At 33.9% G+C, this 21,816-nt stretch overlaps 1 protein-coding gene across 6 annotated transcripts in view; it reads right to left on the bottom strand.

Annotated features, from left to right (window-relative positions):
• The window catches only part of ntm (neurotrimin), a 628,604-nt gene that overhangs the window by 277,933 nt on the left and 328,855 nt on the right, over positions 1-21,816 (bottom strand).

The raw sequence follows: 21,816 nt of genomic DNA, 5'->3' as shown, positions 1-21,816 counted from the left end.
GAATGTGGGATGTTTCTGCATCTTTCAGCCGGATTTACTTTTGGATGCCGGCACCCCGAATACACACATTTTGATAAAACATCCATGGACCCATATGGAAATATTTTGAGGGACTGGTTTCAGGGTAGATATGGCAGAATAAGATTCCAACTTGACATACACAAATCTTACATGATGGCATAAATAATTGTTGGTCTTAAACCTATGTTTACCCTATTCAGAGAAATACAGTGTTATTACTTTCCTATAACAATTTATAGACATGACTATACCATTTTCATCTGTCCCTGTAAGATTAAATGGGGTAGAATACTTTTATTTTTTATTTATTTATTTTTTTTGTGGAAAGTTTTTTTTTTTTTTTTTTTTTTTGTGGAAACTATACTCTTCACCCTTCTTTTTGTCCACCTTGAAACAAAACAATGGCAGTGTCACAGTTGCACTCTAAGCAGTACAGCTTTAAAATCAGATTTATTAAAACGCATATATGTATTTATCAAAACACATTTATTTACTTACGGATGACTTGCATCAAGAACTGGAACATAGAAACACAGGCAGGACATGGGAAAGTGACAATACAATACCGAACAAAGGACTAACCAAACTCAGGGCTAAAGGTACATAACATGATTAAACTGATTACAAACATGGGCGAGACACAGGTGGAACAAATATACACTAACAAACCGCGGGAAAACCGAACAAAAGAACCACATTATAAAACATAAGCACATGAAACAACACATGGGAACATTAAATCATGACAGGCAGTGACGTTTTAAAAAAAAAAAAACATATGCGCATAAATGAATAGGATAAACAGAAACAAATTTAAGTATGTGCATTAAAAAAGTCATGTGATTTTGTTAAAAGAGATCATGTGTTGATATTAATGTGTGTGAATGAACAAATCAGCAGGCTGAGGACATTGTAAAACATCTGAAATGTTGTTTTGGTCATTCTAAAAGCTTTTCCGTTTAAGTATTATTGTTATTATATTATTAATGACCTCCAGAACTGTCAAGATCATCTGTGCTCTTCGTCCCACGCCTTCAAATGCCACCACGCGTTCATTGTGTGTCAGCATTTCTCTACTGACCTGCAAGTCATTTATTAAATGAGGAAAAGATTCATGCTGCTTCTCCTACCCCAGTAAATTCTATTTTTACTGTTGATATTTGGCGCCAGTTATTCAGGAAGTCACGAGCTGCTTCATTCACACGTCTTTATGTAATATTCCTGTTTTGTGCATAAACTTAATTTGCATCTTTGGATGGAAACATAGCTGTAGTCTATTTCAGTCAAACTATAGACTAAAGCATTGGCTAAAAGTGGCTTATAGTATATGCATAGCGAAGCGTCATTACACTTGACTGTATTGATTTGAGTTTAGTCACTTTAATTAAGTTTTTTTTATTATTATTCAGTTCATGGTCTCGTTTAGTTTATAAAACCGTAAGCTATAAAATCATATTGCTTTTTACTATAAACATCCCAATTTGCGCGCAAGTAAATACATGTAAATAATAGGTTTTCGGAAGAAATGTTAACATAATCTTGAATAACCATCCATAATTCAACACTATTGTGTTGCTGGAAGTATCTGAAGTCATTGCATTTGAAAAAGGTTTCAAAATATAGCATGTACAGTTGAAGTCAGAATTATTACCCCCCCCCCCCCAGTTTATTTTTACTCCTGTTTATTTTTACTCCCCTGTTTATATTAACTCATCTCTAATAACTGATTTATTTTATCTTTGCCATGCTGACAGTAAATAATATTTGACTAATTATTTTTCAAGACACTTCTATACAGCTTAAAGCGAAATTGAAAGGCTTAACTATAGGATAATTAGGCTAACTAGGCAGGTTATGGTAATTATTAGTTAATGTATAATGATGGTTTGTTCTGTAGACTATCGGAATAAATATATAGCTTAAAGGGGCTATTAATTTTGACCTTAAAATGGCTTTTGAAAAATTAAGAACTGCTTTTATTCTAGCTGAAATGAAGCAAATAAGATATTTTCTACAAGAAAAAAATATTATCTAACATACTGTGAAAATTCAAATGATAATGATCATTTGAGAAATATTAAAAAAAAATAAATAAATAAAAGGGGGGCTAACAATTCTGACTTCGACTGTCTATAATATATGTACTGTATATATCTTAAAAACCTGCAAGTTTCTGAAAGTAACTTCATTCTAAGAATCTAAAAAAACTTTTTTTTTTATCCGCAACAAAGAACCTTTAGTGCATTAATGGTTAATGGCCACTTTTCCTGCAACTATTTTTTTTTTACCCTGGGCATAACCATTTCCAAGTACTGCACACTAAGATACCTGTCAGCCGAGCATTCCATCTCACTACTGCCTGGCTTTTACAGTACACACCATTTCCATCTACAGTACAACAGCTTTGTAATAATCCAAAACTTTTCTTCTTTTCTAAAAAAAAACAACAACAAGAAAACCATGCAATCACCATCCGTTATGTTAACACTCCAACCCTAAATTACACATCACTACCTTCCAAGTCATGAAGGGCTAAGAAAAGTGAGTAAGCCCATTGCCTTATGACAATTGATTTTACTTTAGAAGTGAGAAAACCCTATGCAACTTGGACCTGTTAAGTTAATGTACAACTATGCACAGTAAATTCACTTAATAACTTTAAGGCAACAAACATACTTACTTTTTTAAGCCAAGTCAACCAATTGCTATAAAAACAACGAGTGTACTTACTGTACTTTTTAAAAAATAATCCAGTTAATCACTTTATTTACTGTGCAGCATTTAAAAAAGTAGAAATAAAATCCCAAAAAGCAAAGCATCCATTACACAGAATTACCAACGCAAACACTCTCAGATGAGTTATTATTATATTCTTTCTGTCAAAGCAATTAAATGTGACACAATATGACACGCAGCAGAAAATATGTACAACTCTTCATCCTTAGAAGAGAAAGTTTTACTTCTCAAATTCACACAAATTCCCTGTGAGGGTCACAGCCAGACAACATGATGAACAGCTGTAAAATTCATCGCGCCGCGGTGTTTGCCCTTGAATAGACTCATGTTCATGACAGCTGATTAAGTTCAGATCACTTCCTTTCATACGCACCTCAGTCATCAAGTGTCTTTCAGAGCTGCACGGTGCCAATCACCAGCAGACACGTTCTTATCTCACGCATAACAACCCTCAAATTGGCTTTAACACAAAGTGATCACGCCGCCAGAAATCAGGACTGTGAGAATGTACCGTGTAAACTGTAGGAAAAAGGTAACATGTCGACTGTCATAAATGTAGCGAAACACATCTCTGATTAGGTTGTGTCAATGAGCGTTAGCTAAAGTTATTTTATAAAGTGAAAAAAAGTATTAAAATCGCGAGTTGTTTTTATATAAAAAAAATAATAATAATAAATTAAATTAAAAAACAGTTGCACTTTCGGTCCCACTTTATATTTGGTGGCCTTAAATAGGGCTGGGTGATTTGGCCTAAAATTTAAATCTCAATTAATTTAACATTTTAACTCGATTACGATTATTGAATGATTATTTTATGTATTTTTTTTTTTTAAATTGTCCTCATAGTTCACTGTTTTTTTTACAATAAAAATCAGCTCTAGCCTTAACTAACATGTACTTTGTTACAATGTACATATTGTGTAAATACATGTTTTTACATTGTACTTTTTAAGGGTAAATAACTTAATTAACTTAATAACTAAAAACTAACATATTTTACATACTTTTTGTAATGTTAACCAAATGTGGATCATTGTTGACCATTCCTGACATCTTAAGCCATTCTTAAACCTACCCATACCCCCAAACCTGTCCCTAACCCTAACCGTATACCACCTCAGGACCACCTGAAGTGTTCTGCAATACATTATGAAAACAGTAAGCGCATTGTATTTATTTTTGAATGCAAGACTATCAGTTAAGGCCACCTAATATATAGTCAGACCACACTTTTTATGAAGCCCATGCTCTTAATACATTATAAATATTTTTAATTAATCATAATCAATAATAACAATAATATAAATGTATCTATAAAGATCCAAGAAAACCTATACTTTATTATATTGTCTGCTATAGCTACATTTATAATGGTGTTAATAATACTTACTGTATAGCGATGCATTTGATTTTTCAATATACATGTTCATAATGTATCACATGTACTGTACATAACACAATATACACTGACTAATAAGTATTCATTATTTGGTCATGCTTGTGTTTAGAAAGATGCAGTCTGCAATGTTAAACGTTGTTATGTTAAAGTTACAAACACTCATTAATTTAACATAGATTTTGTTTTGTACAATAAGTGTATGGTTTTAAATTGTTTGCATTGTACAAGTAAAGTCAGAACTATTAGCCCCCCCCCCCCCCTGAATTATTAGCCCTCCTGTTTATTTTTTCCCCAACTTCTTCTATGTAAACATAATAGTTTTAATAACTCCTTTCTAATAACTGATTTATTTTATCTTTGCCCTGATGACAATAAATAATATTTTACTAGATATTTTCAATACATTTCTATACAGTTTAAAGTGGCATTTAAAGGCTTAAGTGGGTTAATTAGGTTAACTAGGCAGATTAGGGTAATTAGGCAAGTTAGGGTAATTAGGCATTGTAAAACAATGATTTGTTCTGTAGACTATTGGAAAAAAAAATACATATATATATATATATATATATATATATATATAGCTTAAAGGGGCTAATAATTTTTACCTTAAAATAGTTTTTACAAAAATGTATACCTGATTTTATTCTAGCCAAAATAAAACAAATACGACTTTCTCCAGAAGAAAAATATATTATCAGACATACTGTAAACATTTCCTTGCTCTGTTAAACATAATTTGGGAAATAATTAAAAAAGAAAAAACAATTCAATGGGGGGCTAATAATTCTGACTTCAATTGTGTGTATATATATATATATATATATATATATATATATATATATATATATATATATATATATATATATATATATATATATACATATTCAGAAAATTAGATAAAACTCTACATTTATAAGTGGTCTATTTTTTAACAGCATATAAAAACAAACAAAGTAACAAACAAAAATAAAATCTTCCTCTAAAAATGTGGTGAACTTTCAAAGCCTGAAATTTGTCTGTTGTCAGCAATGTTGTATGTTTAAGGCTTAAAAACATCATTGGTTCTCACAAGCATGTATGATTCCTTGGCCATCATGTACAGTATGTAATCTACAAGAAATTGCACAATGTGTAAAACCAAAAAAGGAGCACTCTAAGACATAAAGTGTATATTATTTCACCATAATTTATGATAAAAAGGGTTACAGTGACATTTCTTCCAGGAATGCAAAAGCGAACGAGTTGAGAAGTTGTTGATATTTCAGAATAGCAGCACTTCTTCAGTCGTGTCTGCTGCTGTTTATCTGCAATCACAGAGCTTCACTAACTGCAAAACTGTTCACGTTTTGACAAATATTCCTATTTTTGAGTTTGCTCCATATTTCTTTAAAGGTGCTGAACAGATTCTGACAGCAAGATTGAAATCTATTCCTTGTATGTTTTTCAAAAAGGAGGTTGTAATATTTATCAAACTGATAAAAATCCATCGCTTTTAAGCCACCATAACAACATCTTTTATTTTGGAATGGTAGAACAGATCGCAACAGCTATATTTATTTATATATATATTCATTTATTTGGTTACCATATTTTTGATCCATAAAGTTGTGAGAGGCCATGTAAACTTTGAAAAGGGCCATGATTATATTGTATTTAACTCTGTATAACTAAATAAAATAACAAGACAAATTTGCTGAGCAGTTTCGTAGTCAGTAGGTTTTGTCCTCACCTACCTCAGTATTTAAAGTATCAATAAGGTGTTAATACAATATATAAGGAGAGCCATCATTTGCCCAGTACACTTACAATAAATGTGATTTAGTTTGACACAAAAGTTGCTCGTACATTACATACATTACTGTAGAGAATTGTCAAAAAAACAAGTTGAAGTAAAAAACACAGTATTACAATTTTCTCTCTCAAATAAAAACAAAAATAAAAAAGAATTCTTGTAGAATAATTTTATTTTATTTTATTCACTCATATCTAGAAATTAATGCACCGGTGTTTTACAGTACATATATGTGTATTTTTTTTTATTTATTTATTTTTTTTCCATTGCACTGGTCAAAAACAAGATACTGTTTTGTTTTTGGTTACCAAAACAGAAGTCACTTAAGTAAAGTGATTACTCTATCTATAGTGAAAATATGGGTATATCTAATGTTATCTAATGTTCAAATTGGGGTGAAGTAATGTTCTATAGTTTTTCAGCATAACATATATTAACAAAAAATAACATTAAAAAAAAAAAAATTTCACTTAAAAAAGTTTCCTTTAAAATTTAACAACTCAATGTAGACATTTCGGAAAAACCTAGTGGTTTGAAGCATAGTGCAGAGATAATAAATGATATTGAATTATTGTTATGGAGCTGCAATGTGATCCTGTGATAGTTTTTTACTTCGGCATTAAACGAGGATTCTTTTAATATATTAATAATAATTATATTAATTAGTGAAAGCCATTTTAGCAGGTGTCTTCTTTAAACCACAGTAATAATGTATGATAAATGATGATATATATGTATATATATATATATATATATATATATATATATATATATATATATATATATATATATATATATATATATATATATATATATATATATATATATATATATCATCATACATTATTACTGTGGTTTAAAGAAGACACCTGCTAAAATGGCTTTCAGTATTTATATTATATATAAAATTTAAATTTTTTTTTTTTCCAGAAAAAAAAAAAAACACAGTTGTCAACATATTTGATTATTTGATATTAAATGTAGCATACACTTACCGGCCACTTTATTAGGTACACCTGTCCAACTGCTCGTTAACGCAAATTTCTAATCAGCCTTTCACATGGCAGCAACTCAATGCATTTAGATATGTAGACATGGTCAAGACGATCTGCTGCAGTTTAAACCGAGCATCAGAAAGGGTAAAAGTGATTTAAATGACTTTGAACGTGGCATGGTTGTTGTTGCCAGAAGGGTTGGTCTGGGTATTTTAGAAACTGCTGATCTACTGGGATTTTCACGCACAACCATTTTTAGGGTTTAGAGAGCATGGTCTGAAAAAGAGAAAAATCCAGTGAGCAGTAGTTTTGTAGGAGCAAATGCCTTGTTGATACCAAAGCTCAGAGGAGAATGACCAATGCGGTACCAGTAAGGTGAACCTAATAAAGTGGCCGGTAAGTGTGTATTGAATTAACATTCTAGTTTTTAAGTTTGACTTGAAATTAGCAGATGCCTTTTATAATTCATCATAAAAATTTATTAAAGTCACTATCAAACTGATAAAAAAAACTAATCCCTTTTAAGCCACCATAACAACATCTTTTAGATTGGAATAGAGGAAAGGATCACAACAGCTATATTTATTTATATGAATGACAATAAATCGTATTAACTATACTAACATGGTAACATTAAATTGGAATTAAAATAAGTGGATGTCTTCTGTAAATCATAGTAAAAATATAGCAAATTCATTGTTTTTATTGAGTAAAAAAGTTTTTCTCATCATTCATACCTCAACATAAATGAAAACAAATCGAATATACATCTCATTAACCTTCTAATATTAAATGACATATTAAATGAAACTCAGTCTACAGTATGTCCATTTCTTCCAGTTGCATTTTCGAACAGTTCCCTCAACGCTCAGATGAAAATATGTAGTGCACTGTAAAGTAGGCACACTGTGCGTTCGAGGGCTCTAAGAATCAGAGTGTCGAGTTCAAACTTTGCTGTTTTCTTAAATCCCCCAAACGCTCTGAAGCCACCCCAGAGGGATCAATTAAAACCCATGATGCATAATCTGTCACACGCACACACTCGCTCTAATGTGAGATATTCATGAAGAAAGAGACACAGAGTGGGCTGAGGGAAGCAAAAGAAGACGAGACGAACTTCCTCTGTCACTGCTCTCAATGGGACCCTGGCAAAGCCGCACCTCCACTGAATGCAAAGTAGGAGAAAAACAAGCTCGAGAATTTTAAACAACAAACTCTATCCTCATAATGACATCCTGTATTTACATATCATAGCAGGCTTTTCATCCCTATTAACGCATGAAAGAGTGTAAATATAGAGCCCTGCGTACCGGGATTGTTATAAAGATGTTTTTTTGTGTTTGTGGTGATTTTGGCCACTAATGTAAGTGTATTTGCATACATGGGACTTTCAGTTGAGCAATGCTAGCAGGCGCACTTAAGGGGAGAGATCACCCAGATCATTTTCTGCTAGTTCACTGTAAAAAATGCTAGGTTCCTCACAATTGATTGGTGTTTAGACAACATGTTAAGTTAACCTATTACAGTTTTTATAAATTTAGGTAGATTCAAACATAGAACTTTTATTTAAAAACAGAATATAAAAAAGTTGACCGACCTCCACCCCGCAAAAAAAAAAAAAAGTTTTTTTTTTCTTTCAGCTCATTATAAGTAGTTTGAAAAGAAAAAAAAAACATCAAACATAATTGTTGGGGTGTATGCCAGGTAAAAACTACTGGTTACAAGTTTGTAATGTAATATTTACATATTTATTTGTTGGTTTATTTATTTATTTATTTATTTATTTATTTATTTATTTATTTATTTATTTATTTATTTATTTATTTGTTTATTTATATGTGCAATGTTACTGTGACATATATATTTTTATTATAACTGTTTTTATATTGAAAATAATTATAATTATATGTCACAGTATTATAGTACAGATTGTATTATTAATATTAATATTAATATCAATATTAATATTAATGAATTTTTAATTAAATCCATGCAGCCTATGTCCACAGAATATGATACAAACATCAAATAAATAAATAAATCAATAAGTAAATAAATATTTAAATGAACATTTCTGAAATCGCTGTGATGTTAAAAAATTGATTAAATAAATCAATAAATCAATAAACAGACAAACAAACAAACAAACAAACAAACAAACAAATAAATAAATAAATAAATAAATAAATAAATAAATAAATAAAACAAAAATAAATAAACAAACGAAAAAACAAACAAACAAACAAACAAACAAACAATAAATAAATAAATAAATAAATAAATAAATAAATAAATAAATAAATAAATAAATAAATAAATGTGGATAGCATGATCGACTCACAACAAGAAGGTTGCTGGTTCGAGCCTTGGCTGGGTTAGTTGGTGTTTCTGTGTGGAGTTTGCATGTTCTCTCACATGGATTTCCTCTGGGTGCTCCGGTTTCCCCCACAGTCCAAAGGCATGTGGTATAGGTGAAATGAGCAAGCTAAATTGTTTGTATTGTATGTGTGTAAATGATTGTGTTTGGATGTTTCCCAGAAATGGGTTGCAACTGGAAGGGCATCCGCTGCATAAAACATATAAGAGATAAGTTGGCAGTTCATTCCGCTGTGGCAATCCCAGATTAATCAAGGAACTAAGCGGAAAAGAAAATGAATCAATGAAAATAAATAAATAAATGTCTTAGGGCCATGCAACGTGTTTTTTGAGCAAAAAGCAAGTCCTTAAATACTTAATTTATTCATTCATTCATCAAACTGTTCAAACATATTCATTCATGAACGCCTGTTGTGCTCAGAGAAGCATAATGCTGAAATCTGCACGCCGTGGGTTTATTTGAAAGCCTTTTCAATTTGTTGGCAGAACGAAAATAGACAAAACCTTTCACAAAGTTTTTGTACTCCTCAGGTAAGATGGATGTTTTTAACCACTGTCTCATCTTGCACCTTTTGCAGCATCTTGCGCATGACAGCATAAAATGTGGCGTTCAAGTTAAGAAGTTCAACTTTTTAAAAGAACATCTCAGAACTGTATTTTTTTTCACTAGCATCTTAAGCCTAGCTGTTATTCATTCAGGAACAAACCTGAGTGAGTCATTAATTCGTTCATTGATTTGTTCAATAACACTGACTCATTCAGGAATGACACTTGTTTTGTTTGGAGAAGCACAAAGCTGAAATCTGCTTGTCGTTGCTTTGGAAGTATTTCTATTTTGTTGGCAGAGCAAAAATAGGCAAAGCTTTTGTATTCCACTGCACTACTTTTTTGTTGTTTTCCTCTGTAAATATGCAGTCTTTGAGTATTTGGATTCTGGTTCTTTTTTTGCAGCCTCTCACAGAATGTTGGAGCACTTCAGTTAAAAAAAAAAGTGTTTTTTGTCCTCTATTTCCACTGCTCAGGTTAGTTTGAATGACCATTATTTATTCAGGTGCAAAACACGTGAGTGATTCATTAAATCATTCACTGATTTGTTCAAAAACACTGATTCATTCACTTGAAGGACACATAGACAAAGCCTTGCACAATGTTTGGGATTGTTTCACTTTGTAAACATGTACGTAAAACTATGCTGTCTTTTTATTCTTTAGACCTCACTTTTTTTCATTTCAATGCCTTGCATCGCATGGTTATGCAATTTGAGTGAATGGCTCATGCTGATAGCTTCAACTGAAGAAAGATATTGACATGATAAAATGCTACAAACTGCACTCTTGATATGAATCGTAATTCTAAATCTGACTCTCAAGTAAAATAAAAAAACTCACTTTAAAGCAGGGTTTTTCAAAGTCTAAGACAGTGGGCCTCCCTTTTGACACAACTTATCCATTGGCGCCCCCCTCCTCCCAAACACGCACGCACACACGCGCACACACACACACACAAAAAAATTCTGGAGGTTTTTCTGCTACCTCATCATGCTTGGTTTCAAGGTGTCGCCGAAGTTTAGCGGGTCTCATACTGTCATTAGCCAAAATATCTTGACAAACCACACATAAAGGTCGTGGTTCATCAGCTGGTCCTGTCCACGTAAATCCTAAACTCAAATACTGACCATCATATCGTCGTCTTTTGGGTTTAAGCCCTGAACTTGAAGGCTTTGAATCGGGGGGTCTCAGAAACCGATCCATTGTATTAGCAGCATGATTAGCAGGCATATACCTGTATTGGCGGGCTTGCCAAACAGAAGCGAATTCACAGCTATGGCCTTCTGGGTAAAAATGTTTTCTAATTTTTTACGTATTTTTTTTAGCTTTGTTTAATTAAAACGTTTAAAAATAATAAAAAATACATATAATTATTAAACTTCATAATTATATTATTATTATATTATATTTTTTCCCGCGCCTCCCCTGACATGCTCTTGCGCCCCCCTGGGGAGGCGCGCCTCACACTTTGAAAACCCCTGCTTTAAAGCATCTGAACTGACATTAATATTTACTACATGACTTAAGACTTTTTTTGTGTGAAAGTTTTTTAGGGACTAATTTTTACTTTTTTGTAAACGGTGCTAACAGTCACAATAGATAATATTGACTGCACCTATTTTTTTACAAGTTGGAGTCAGGTTTTTTCAGATAGTATACAACAGTTAGGATAAAATTTTGAAGAGTGATCAAACAAATCGGTGGAATCAGTTGTCAAGTGTGTGAAAACAACATTAAAGCAACATTTCAAAAATGCTAATCTATTTAAGGTTAAAACCTTGACATCCATTTGATATCCAAACATTGATGATTTTTTGAAAACCAAACTAAAGACAAAAAATGAAGTTTATTCATGTAGTAATTTTAAGAGGATCACATGCTTATGATTGACCACCCGCATTAGCAATCACATTATATACACACTGTAAAACCCAACAGTCAACTGCATCAAAAGAAATGAGTGTAGTTAACTCAAAATTGATTGAAAGTTAATTCTACTCATTTGTAAAGAGTTTTTAAACTCAGTGTTGAAAGTAATAAGTTAATTAAATACCTCAATACTTGGAGCAAGTTTACAGTACTCACATAGATTGTTTTTTTTTTTTTTTTTACTCAAATGGTTTTTAGCAACCTGTTTCCTCAACTGGTTTGAGCTGTCTTAACTTATTGGGTTTTACAGTACTCAAATTGCTTCTTTTACGCAAATGGATTAAGTTTGCAGTACTTACCAGTGTTAGTTTTTGAACTTAAATGGTTTGTTGCAATCGGTTTTCTCAGATGGTTTGAGTTACCTTAACTGTTTTGGGTTTTACAGTGCACCAATCAGATAATTGCAAACACACACACACTGTACACAGATCTTCTCACCTTAAGCATCTTCGTCTTGAAGAATCCCCCCATCCTCCCCGACTCCTTCCACTTTTTCTAGGGGAGCTCTCGAGATCTATACCTGACTTCAGACTCTGCACTCGCATGACCTAACCATAGGGAGCCCAAGGCTTATGGTTCCTCTGAACTCAGGGCTCTCTCCCGGGACAGCATGCCAAACAAGCTTTTACTAATCAATCATCAGCTAAGCGTGAACTCTTGAAAAGTATTTTAATATATGATTTGAGAGTTCACACTTAGCTGATGATTGGCTAAAGCTTGTTTGGTATGCTGTCCCAGGAGAAAGTCTTGAGCTCAAAAGATCCTCGAGCCCTGGGCTCCCTCCTGTTTGCTGCTTGAGGGGAGATTGAGCTCAGGTAGGTCTCGAGAACTCCCCCGCTTACTGTATATTGAAGGGTAAGAAATTGAATGGTGCCAATTTGGTTTAGTCAATTAACTTATGATGCATGTCTTTGGACTGTGGGAGGGAACTGGGGAACCCAGGGAAAAGATCCTCACATGTAGACTCATGTAAAGAACATGTAAACTCTGCACAGAAATATCAACTGGTCTGGTAAAGATTAGAACCAGTGATGTTCTTGCTGTCAGGCAACAGTGCTAACCATTGGGCCACCATAATGCCTGATCTAGGGAAAAAAAGGGGGGCAGGAATAGGGGAGGAAGGGGGATTCTTTAAGACGAAAATGACTATGGAATAAAGACTATGGTTATTCATAGTGACTTAGGAATCATCTGATTGGAGAATCATGTGATAGCTGATGCGGGTCCAGCCGTGGTCAATCATGAGTATGTGATTCTCCCAAAATTAGTTTATAAATGAACTTTACAAAATCAATTCCAAATTATCAAATTACACTGGATTTTTATCCCTACAATGCATGCACTTTATGTTAACTTGATGTATTTCTAACTTTATGTTAAAACTACATCGAATTGACATCTAACATTGGCATAAAAACTTGTCAAAAATCAATTACAGGACAGTTTTGTAATTGATTTTTGACATTTTTTATGCCAAAGTTAGATGTCAATTCAATATAATTGTGACATCAAGTTAGTCAATTGACATAAAATCGAATTGATGTGCTTTTCAATGTTGTATTGAGATCACTGGGTAAACAGTGATTCATCAAATAGTTAATTTTTTTTTTTACTGTGTATGTAAAATAATCATTACTTTTATATTTTATTTATTTATTTTTAGATATTGTTTTAAATATGGGGCAAGCTCAATCCTTCCATACACTTTTAAAATGTAAATAAAGTCTGATACCTGTATTACTGTAAACTTTTATAAAATGAGAAATAAAAATTGTCATATAATCAACAGCGTAGAACAGGCTCCGTCACGCTTCCCTAAACTTTGACACAAAAATGTCAAAACCAAGACAAATATACATGAGTCTGCTGGCGAGGTGCATGAGCAATATCACAAATCATGCGCACACACACAAAAAAAAAAGAACGAAACTTTAAGATGTCCATTTGTGTCATATCAAAACAGAACGTCCTAACAACATGATGCAATCGACTGCAACTCTTTTGCATGTGTCACATACTGACAGAACAACAGGCCCAAGCCATCAATGGTGAGACCAAAGCAACTTCTCAGTCTCACAGCTTGTCAAACTTTCACAAATAATTCACAAAATGTGCTGAAACCACCGAGAGACTAATTCTCAATTCCCACGGGGGTATTTTCGCAGCTTTTGCTTGTCTATGGCAAGCCCGAGACCATTAAGAGCTCATCTTTTATAGGTTCCTCTCAGTCTGCACGGAGATGCCTTTTTTACACTGTCACAACTCTGAGAAGAAACTATGACTCTATTACACTAATTACTGTGGTTTGATGGTGAGGAGGAGACCGAGTGTCAACCAAACCCCACGGCAAGAACTGGATAAAGGTCACATATATGGATGCTAAGACATGGTTATTTTTAAGAAGCTTACGCGGTAAGGATAAGTGTAGATTTATACAGAATATAAGATATGAAGGAATATACAGCCAAATGAGTCTCTTTTATAGTCATTTACATTAATTTATTTAGCTTATGCTTTTATTCAATATAGAGGAACAAAAAAAATTTGTCACAGAGCCAAATATATTTGTAATATACATATTATACAGCTGGAAGATTAGGCAGAAAGCTAAAAAAAAAAAGAAGTGTGTTTAGTGCATTGGTTTAAGGCTACAAGGTGTAATGAAAATGAATTGGAGATCAATTATAATAAATGTATCAGATGACTGGTTAAATTAAAGAAGAAATATAAATAATGACCTTAAGAATGCAGTGGTGGAAAGAGTATTGAAAATCATACTTAAGTAAAAGTACCATTATTTGCCTAAGAATGTAGTGCATTTAGAGTAAAAGTATCTGTTGTAAATATTACTCAAAGTATGAGAAGAAAGTAGACCTTTCAAAAGTACTCAAGAGTAGTGAGTATTACGCTGTAAAAAGCTGATGCATTTGCATGTAATTTATGGATGTGTGTAAACGTGACATTCTGTAGTGCATTTAGTTATTGCACAGCAGGCACACAACGTCATAAGATGTTAATATTAGGTTAAATTTAGGTTGTGATGTCAGGTGACCAAAATTTAATGTCTAGCCAGCGTCAAATGACTACGTTATTTTAATGTCCAATAATAACTTCAAATGACGTTGACATTTGGTTGATTTTAGGTTGCATCGGAAAGTGACCAAAATCCAACGTTGAGCCAATATCTTAAACCTACGTAATATTGACATCAAATACTGACATTTACTGTACGTCAAACCCAAAATGCAACGTCCCCACAACTTTAAGGTACAATGTCAATCTGACGTCATATTGACATCTTGTGCCCGCTTGGTGTTTAAGGCCATTTTGGTCATTATACAGTGAACATCCATCATCGTCTAATCAGTGACATGCATCTAAACAGTCTCTGGGTCAATGCATGTAAATATTTTGGGCATCTTCTTGGACACGTTTAATACTCCAAAGTTTGCTGCAATTATAAATAGCCCATGTCTTGAGGTAGTTCATTATGATGGGATTTACCTTCCGTGCGTAGTCTGATTGGACAGGAATCACAAGACTGATGTTTCTAATCCCCAAAGACAAGAAAAAATAAAGTAGTGACTGCAGGTTGAAGGAAATTAGTGGAGTAAAAGTACAGTAATCTAAAAGTACACTAAAAATCTACTCAAGGAAAAGTAAAAGTACCAATACTTAGTTAATTACAATTCCTAAGAAAAAAACTACTCAATTACAGTCATTTCAGCATTTGTAATTTGTTACTTTACACCACTGTAGAACGGAACTAACTGCTGGCAAAAAAAAGGGAAGATATTAGCATCTTAACATCTTATGTAAATGAATTTACTAGATCTTAAATGTTTCATGATTTTGTGGTCTTGTGAGTTAGCGTTGAGCATGTCCACATGTCCATGTCAGTTAGCTATGAGCTAACTAGCATAACAAGCTAGCACACTACTGAAATATAAACTTTTAGCAAAAGAAAACCCAAAATGCTGATGGCTCATTCAAATTCACACATTTTGTCCCCTATGACGTAAGTTTTACTAATTTGTTCCTCATTATAAGTAAATTAAGTGCATGGGGAAACATTTAAGTGATGCACACAATGAATTTTCGGGGCTCTGTATAAATTCCTTCTGATAAAATATTTTAGTACTTGACATAACATGAGAAAAATAAGAATCATTATGAAACTGTCCTGAAACTGAAAACTGTTTCAGTTATGAAAACTGAAACTGTTTTTTTTACTCATGTCTGAAAACTACACTTTAAATGATCTCATACAGGATATGTAGGATTTATACAGATTATTAAAAAATAAAATAAAAGAAAAAAATCTGTGTTACAGTCACCAGCAATCTAGCTACTGTGGATCACTGGAGAACTACAAACAGACCACAATTACAAACTAAAACTCCTGTCATGCACCCCACACACCTGTTCCTGTTTGACTTTGATTACACAAACACAGCCGGAGGATCATTATGAACTGATTACATGGACTATATATACATCATACAGGGCTGAGTCTGAACATCATGACATGTTTGCCTTGCCTTGCCTTTGTTTCTTTATGTAGTTTGCCGCCTGTACCGATCATTCGCATTAATCTGTATACACCTATTTGTTCCTGTTTTGACCCTTGCTTGCTAGATAATTCTCTTAATAAAACTGCAATTAAATCCTCCACTTCATTGTCCAGCGTCTTCACATGACACAGAACATGAATCAGACAGATATCATATATATATATATATATATATATATATATATATATATATATATATATATATATATATATATATATATATATATATATATATATATATATATATATATATATGATGTTTAGGTTAGTTAGCTCATGTTGTCAGCTTAAATTTATTTTTTAAATAAAATATGTATATAACAATAACAATTTCATCCATATTTTAAAATTCCTGTTTATTGTTGTTAAAAGTTATTATATTTACACACCATCAGAACATTCAAAATATAAGTAATATATAGGTGAGTATTTTGATTTTTTTATTGTTTATTTTTTATTTAACATCATAAAACAAAATGCTAATCAAATTTGACTGGCACTTTGAGAGTCAGAATAAAATACACAGACAAAACAAAATAAAAATAATGAAAATAATGTTCATGACTCCCTAAATTAAACACTATTAGTTAGTAAAGAATAAAAGAACAAGTACTTTAATATATCCCACCTCCAGCTTTATTTTTCAACTGGAAGTGCGTCAACATATCACCAAAAAAAGGAACAAAAAAAGATGAGTTCTTTAGAAGACAAAGGACGTCACTCTTTGCTCACTGACTCAAGCTGATCTCTCATAAAACTGAGGCTTGACATGATTTACTCCCATGTACACTGCGTTGGAGGAAAATTCTTGTTTACTGCATACCAGCTGTCATTTCCACTGGCATTTCACCTCAATATTCAGACTGGTCCACCTTTCCCAAACAATCACCCTGTGGATCAGTCACACCACCTGTCCACGTGGTACTAGAAAACTCTGTATGGGAAAAAAAAAAGAAATGTGTGTGTGTGTGTGTGGGGGGGGGGGGGGGGGGGGGGGGGGGGGGGGGGGGGGGGGTACACAAGATCATCATATAGAGCTCAAACATCTGTGCTGAGCAGAAACTGCCTGCTCTAGCTGTGCAAACTCTAGAGAATCTGGCCATATCCACAAAATAAAATCTGACCAGATCAACACATGCACCCATGCATCCAGCTCTGCTTAGCTTAGCTTTGTGAGTAGCTTTGCCACATATTTGAGCAGCTCAATTGCTATGGATGTCACTTAACTTAATCTAAAATCAGGTTAAAATTTTTCTTAAGCAAGCAACGCTTAAAATGTAGTCTGTATCTTTAAATGAATACTTTTTCTGATAGTTTAGTTTAGCTTAGCAGGTCATTTTTGCTAACATGTTTGTATAACAATGTAGTAGCTATCTTCTTTATATTAGTTTGTCAACTGGTTTGCTTTAGCAATCTACTGTACATTTAGAACGTAATTTGTAGCTTAAATGCTAAAATTATCTAATAGTTTAGCTTTGTTTAGTGTCAGTTAAGCTAGCTAAATATTTGAATAAGGTTCCCAATATTCTAAAACTAAGCTCTAACTGTGTTAACAGCTGTGTCCACGAAATAAAATCTGACCGGATCATCACATGCACTCATGCATTCAGTTCAGCTTAGCTTAGCTTTGCATGTAGCTTTGCCACATGTTTGAACAGCTCATTATCTATGCCACTTTAGTTAATCAAAAGTCTATTCTTTTATTACTTTACCAACTGTTTTGTTTTACCTAGCCAATTTTAAACTTGTAGCCTGTATCTTTAAATCAATACTTTGTTTGATAGTTTAGTTTAGCATAGCTTGTATGCCTATCCCTATTGAAACAAACAGCTCAAATCAGCCTAGGCTGGTTGGCGGGTTTTAGCTGGTCGACCAGGCTTGTTTTAGAGGGGTTTTGGCCATTTTCAGGCTGGTTTCCAGCCATTTCCAGCCTGGTCTTAGCTGGTCAGGCTGGGAGATGACCAGCTAAAACCAGCTTGACCAGCCTAGGCAGGCTGGGAGCCCAGCCAAAACCATCTATGTCCAGCTTAAACCAGGCTGGTCAAGCTGGTTTTAGCTGGATTTAGCTGGTCATTTTCCAGCCTGACCAGCTAAGACCAGGCTGGAAATGACTAGAAACCAGCTAAAACCAGCCAACCAGCCTAGGCTGGTTTAAGCTGGATTTTTCAGCAGGGATGTCATTTTAGCTAGCTACACCTATGATTATCTGTCTTCTTTATATTAGTTTGTCGACTGTTTTTGGTTTATTAAGCTACTTTTAACAAGTATTATGTAGTTTAAATGGGAACTTTGTTTTCAGATAGGTTTGCTTACCTTAGTGAGTAGTAGATCAATAAAGCTAGCAATGTATTGAAATAGGTTTCACAATACTCTAAAACTATGAGCTCTAGCTGAGATACAATGCACTTTCGCATTTAGTTTATCTTTGCTTAGCTTAGCAAGTAGAGTAGGTCAGATGTCACTTCCCTTGCAAGTTAAAGGCTCTAATTGTTATTACATTAACTGATTTGCTCTAGCAAGCTATTCCTTACATAGCCTCTAGTTTAAATGGCTACTTTTTGGGATGCTTTAGCTTAACTTGGGCCAATTTATCTATGTTTGTGTAGCTTTCAAACATTACAATCATCAAGTAAAAGATTCTTCTATCTATTACTGTAAATGTTTTGATTTAGCAAGCTACTTTTATTTTCTAATCTGTAGCCTAAATAGTTTAGCTTAGCGAGTAGGTCATTTAAACTAGCCACATATTTGAGTAGGTATCCCAGTACTCAATCCTGATTGGAGCTCTAACATCTGTGCTGGGCAGAAACTGTGAGCTCTTGCTGTGTAAACTAAAGGGTCTGAAAGTGTCCACAAATTAAAATCATTTTATTACAAATAAAACATTTAGTTTCTCTTAACTTAATTTACGCAAAGACTATAGAATACACAAGACATGTCACTCGTATATTTTTGAATGGGGAAAAGTTTAACAATCAATATGATGAATAAAGCCCCGCCTACTAGTAAAGGAGCCAATCATTAATCGCTATTTGGCAAATAAAGCCCGCCTTCTAGCACAGTAGGTAATCATCGATCGATATATGGCAAATAAAGTCCACCTTCTAGTATAGGAGCCAATCATCAATCGCTAAACACTGACAACACTCCGGGGGATGGGCTCAAAGCAGACATTAGTTTCTGCGGATTTTGTGTGATTTGGATGTTTAGAAATTAAACTAAAACACAGTTGTTGTTAAATTTTATTGGTAATTCCAAATATGTAATGTATTTGTAAGCTTGTCAAGCAGTTTTGGAGAATTTAATGTTTCCCCAGATAGAATGCCTGAGCATACAGACCAAGAGGTTTTTGAAAGATGGCCGCCGAGTAAAATGACTTGCCTTAAATGGACTTTGGTTTAGCTTAGTTACAAGGTCAGTTTAAAACAGATGTCACTTTACCTCTAAGATATCTAAAGACTCTTATTGTTATTACTTTACCAACATATTTGTTTTAACAAGCTATTCTTAACATAGCCTATAGTTTAAATGGCTATTTTCGTTGATAGTTTAGCTTCCCTGCTGAAAAATCCAGCTTAAACCAGCCTAGGTTGGTTGGCTAGTTTTAGAGGGGTTTTGGCCATTTCCAGGCTGGTTTCCAGTAGTTTCCAGCCTGGTCTTAGTTGGTCAGGCTTTAAAATGACCAGCTAAAACCAGCTAAAACCAACTTGACCAGCCTGGTTTAAGCTGGACATAGCTGGTTCTGGCTGGGCTCCCAGCATGGCTAGACTGGTCAAGCCGGTTTTAGCTAGTCATCTCCCAGCCTGACCAGCTAAGGCCAGGCTGGAAATGTCTGGAAACCAGCCTGGAAATGGTCAAAACCCCTCTAAAACCAGGCTGGTTAACCAGCTAAAACCAGCCAACCATCCTAGGCTGGATTAAGCTGGATTTTTCAGCAGGGTTATCTTTGGTCAATTTAGCTAGTTATGTTTGTGTTGCTTTCAAACACAAAATGTCAATGGATGTCACTTTATCAAAAATCATCAAGTTAAAGTCTCTTTTTTTTATTACCTTTTATTAACTATTTTGATTTAGCAAGTAACTTTTATTGTGTATTCTGCAATTTAAATAGTTTAGCTTAGCTTAGTAGGTAGGTCAGTTAGGCTAGCCATATATTTGAGTAGCTTTCCCAATACTCAATCCTGATCAAAGCTCCAACATCTGTGCTGGGCAGAAACTACGGGCTCTAGCTGTGTGAACCAGAGGACCTGTCCGTGTCCACAAAATAAAATCTGACCAGATCAACACACGCACCCCTGCATCCAAAAGACTCCTGGTGTCAGCTTATATCCCAGCATCACAGTCATCTTCCGGCACTCTCCGGCGCAGCACCTGTGCTCTGCCATGGCCCTAATGAACCCTCGCTGCTGCATCCTGCAAGATCACATTATCCCATACCGAGACGCGGCAGACAACAGGAGCCAATGTGCGAAAGCCGGAGAGCTGAGTGCTGACAGAGTGCAGAGTATTCTGTGTTATATTCCACCAAGACGTTTAATTAAACATTAGCCAGCTGTTGCACCGAGCGCAGAAGGGCTGATAAATGACATGAGAAACACACTCAGCTGCAGGCTCTGAAACACTGAGGCTCATTCTGTATTAAAGAGAGTCTAGTTTAACCAAAGGGTTTGGATTTGAATTGGGAATGCAAAGATGGCTCTGTAATTTTTTATCATGTAAACTTTAAAAAATCAGTGTTTTTAATGAAATAGTAAAGAAACTGCTGCAACGTGGCCAAGTTGGTCTACAAAATAATGTCTCACATTGAGAAGCTAAAATATTTTTACAACTGAAAATACGTTTATTGTATATTAATGTGTATTTTGTTTATGTGATGGTAAGTATACACTTTTAGAAGTCAGTACTTCAATCTTTAGGAATCTACAATGAACAGAAATTTCAAAAATACATAACACCAGCATTTGTCCAGCACAGAACCAGCATAAACCAGCAAAACCAGCAGCAAAATACACTTTACCATATGCTGTTTTGTCAGCAGGGCAATAGGACTTGCATCTTTGCTGACTGCCAGAGACGGAAAAAGTTGAAGTACTGATTACACTTTTGTATTCAAGTAAAAGTAAAGTACAACCTCAAAAATGTACTTAAGTAAAAAGGACCCATCCCTCTACATGTTTTAGTTTCACTAGGTAGGTTAATATACGGTATCCCCCGCAGTACAAAAGCATGCAATATGGGTGAATAGATAAACTAAATAAACCCTAGTGTATAAGTGCATGTGTCAATGCGAGAGTGTATGGGTGTTTCCCAGTACTCGGTTGTAACTTGTAGGGCATTCGCTGCGTAAAACATAAGTTGTAAAAATTAGTGATTCATTTCGATGTGGCGTCCCCTAATAATTCAGGGACTAAGCTGAAGGATAGTGAGTGAGGATAGGTAGAAAACTA

The sequence above is a fragment of the Danio rerio genome, chromosome 10 (assembly GCF_052040795.2).
Source record: "Danio rerio strain M-AB ecotype USA chromosome 10, GRCz13ab, whole genome shotgun sequence".
Taxonomy (NCBI): Eukaryota; Metazoa; Chordata; class Actinopteri; order Cypriniformes; family Danionidae; genus Danio; species Danio rerio.
Note: the sequence above shows the minus strand (reverse complement) of the source record. Positions and strands in the feature narration are given on the sequence as shown.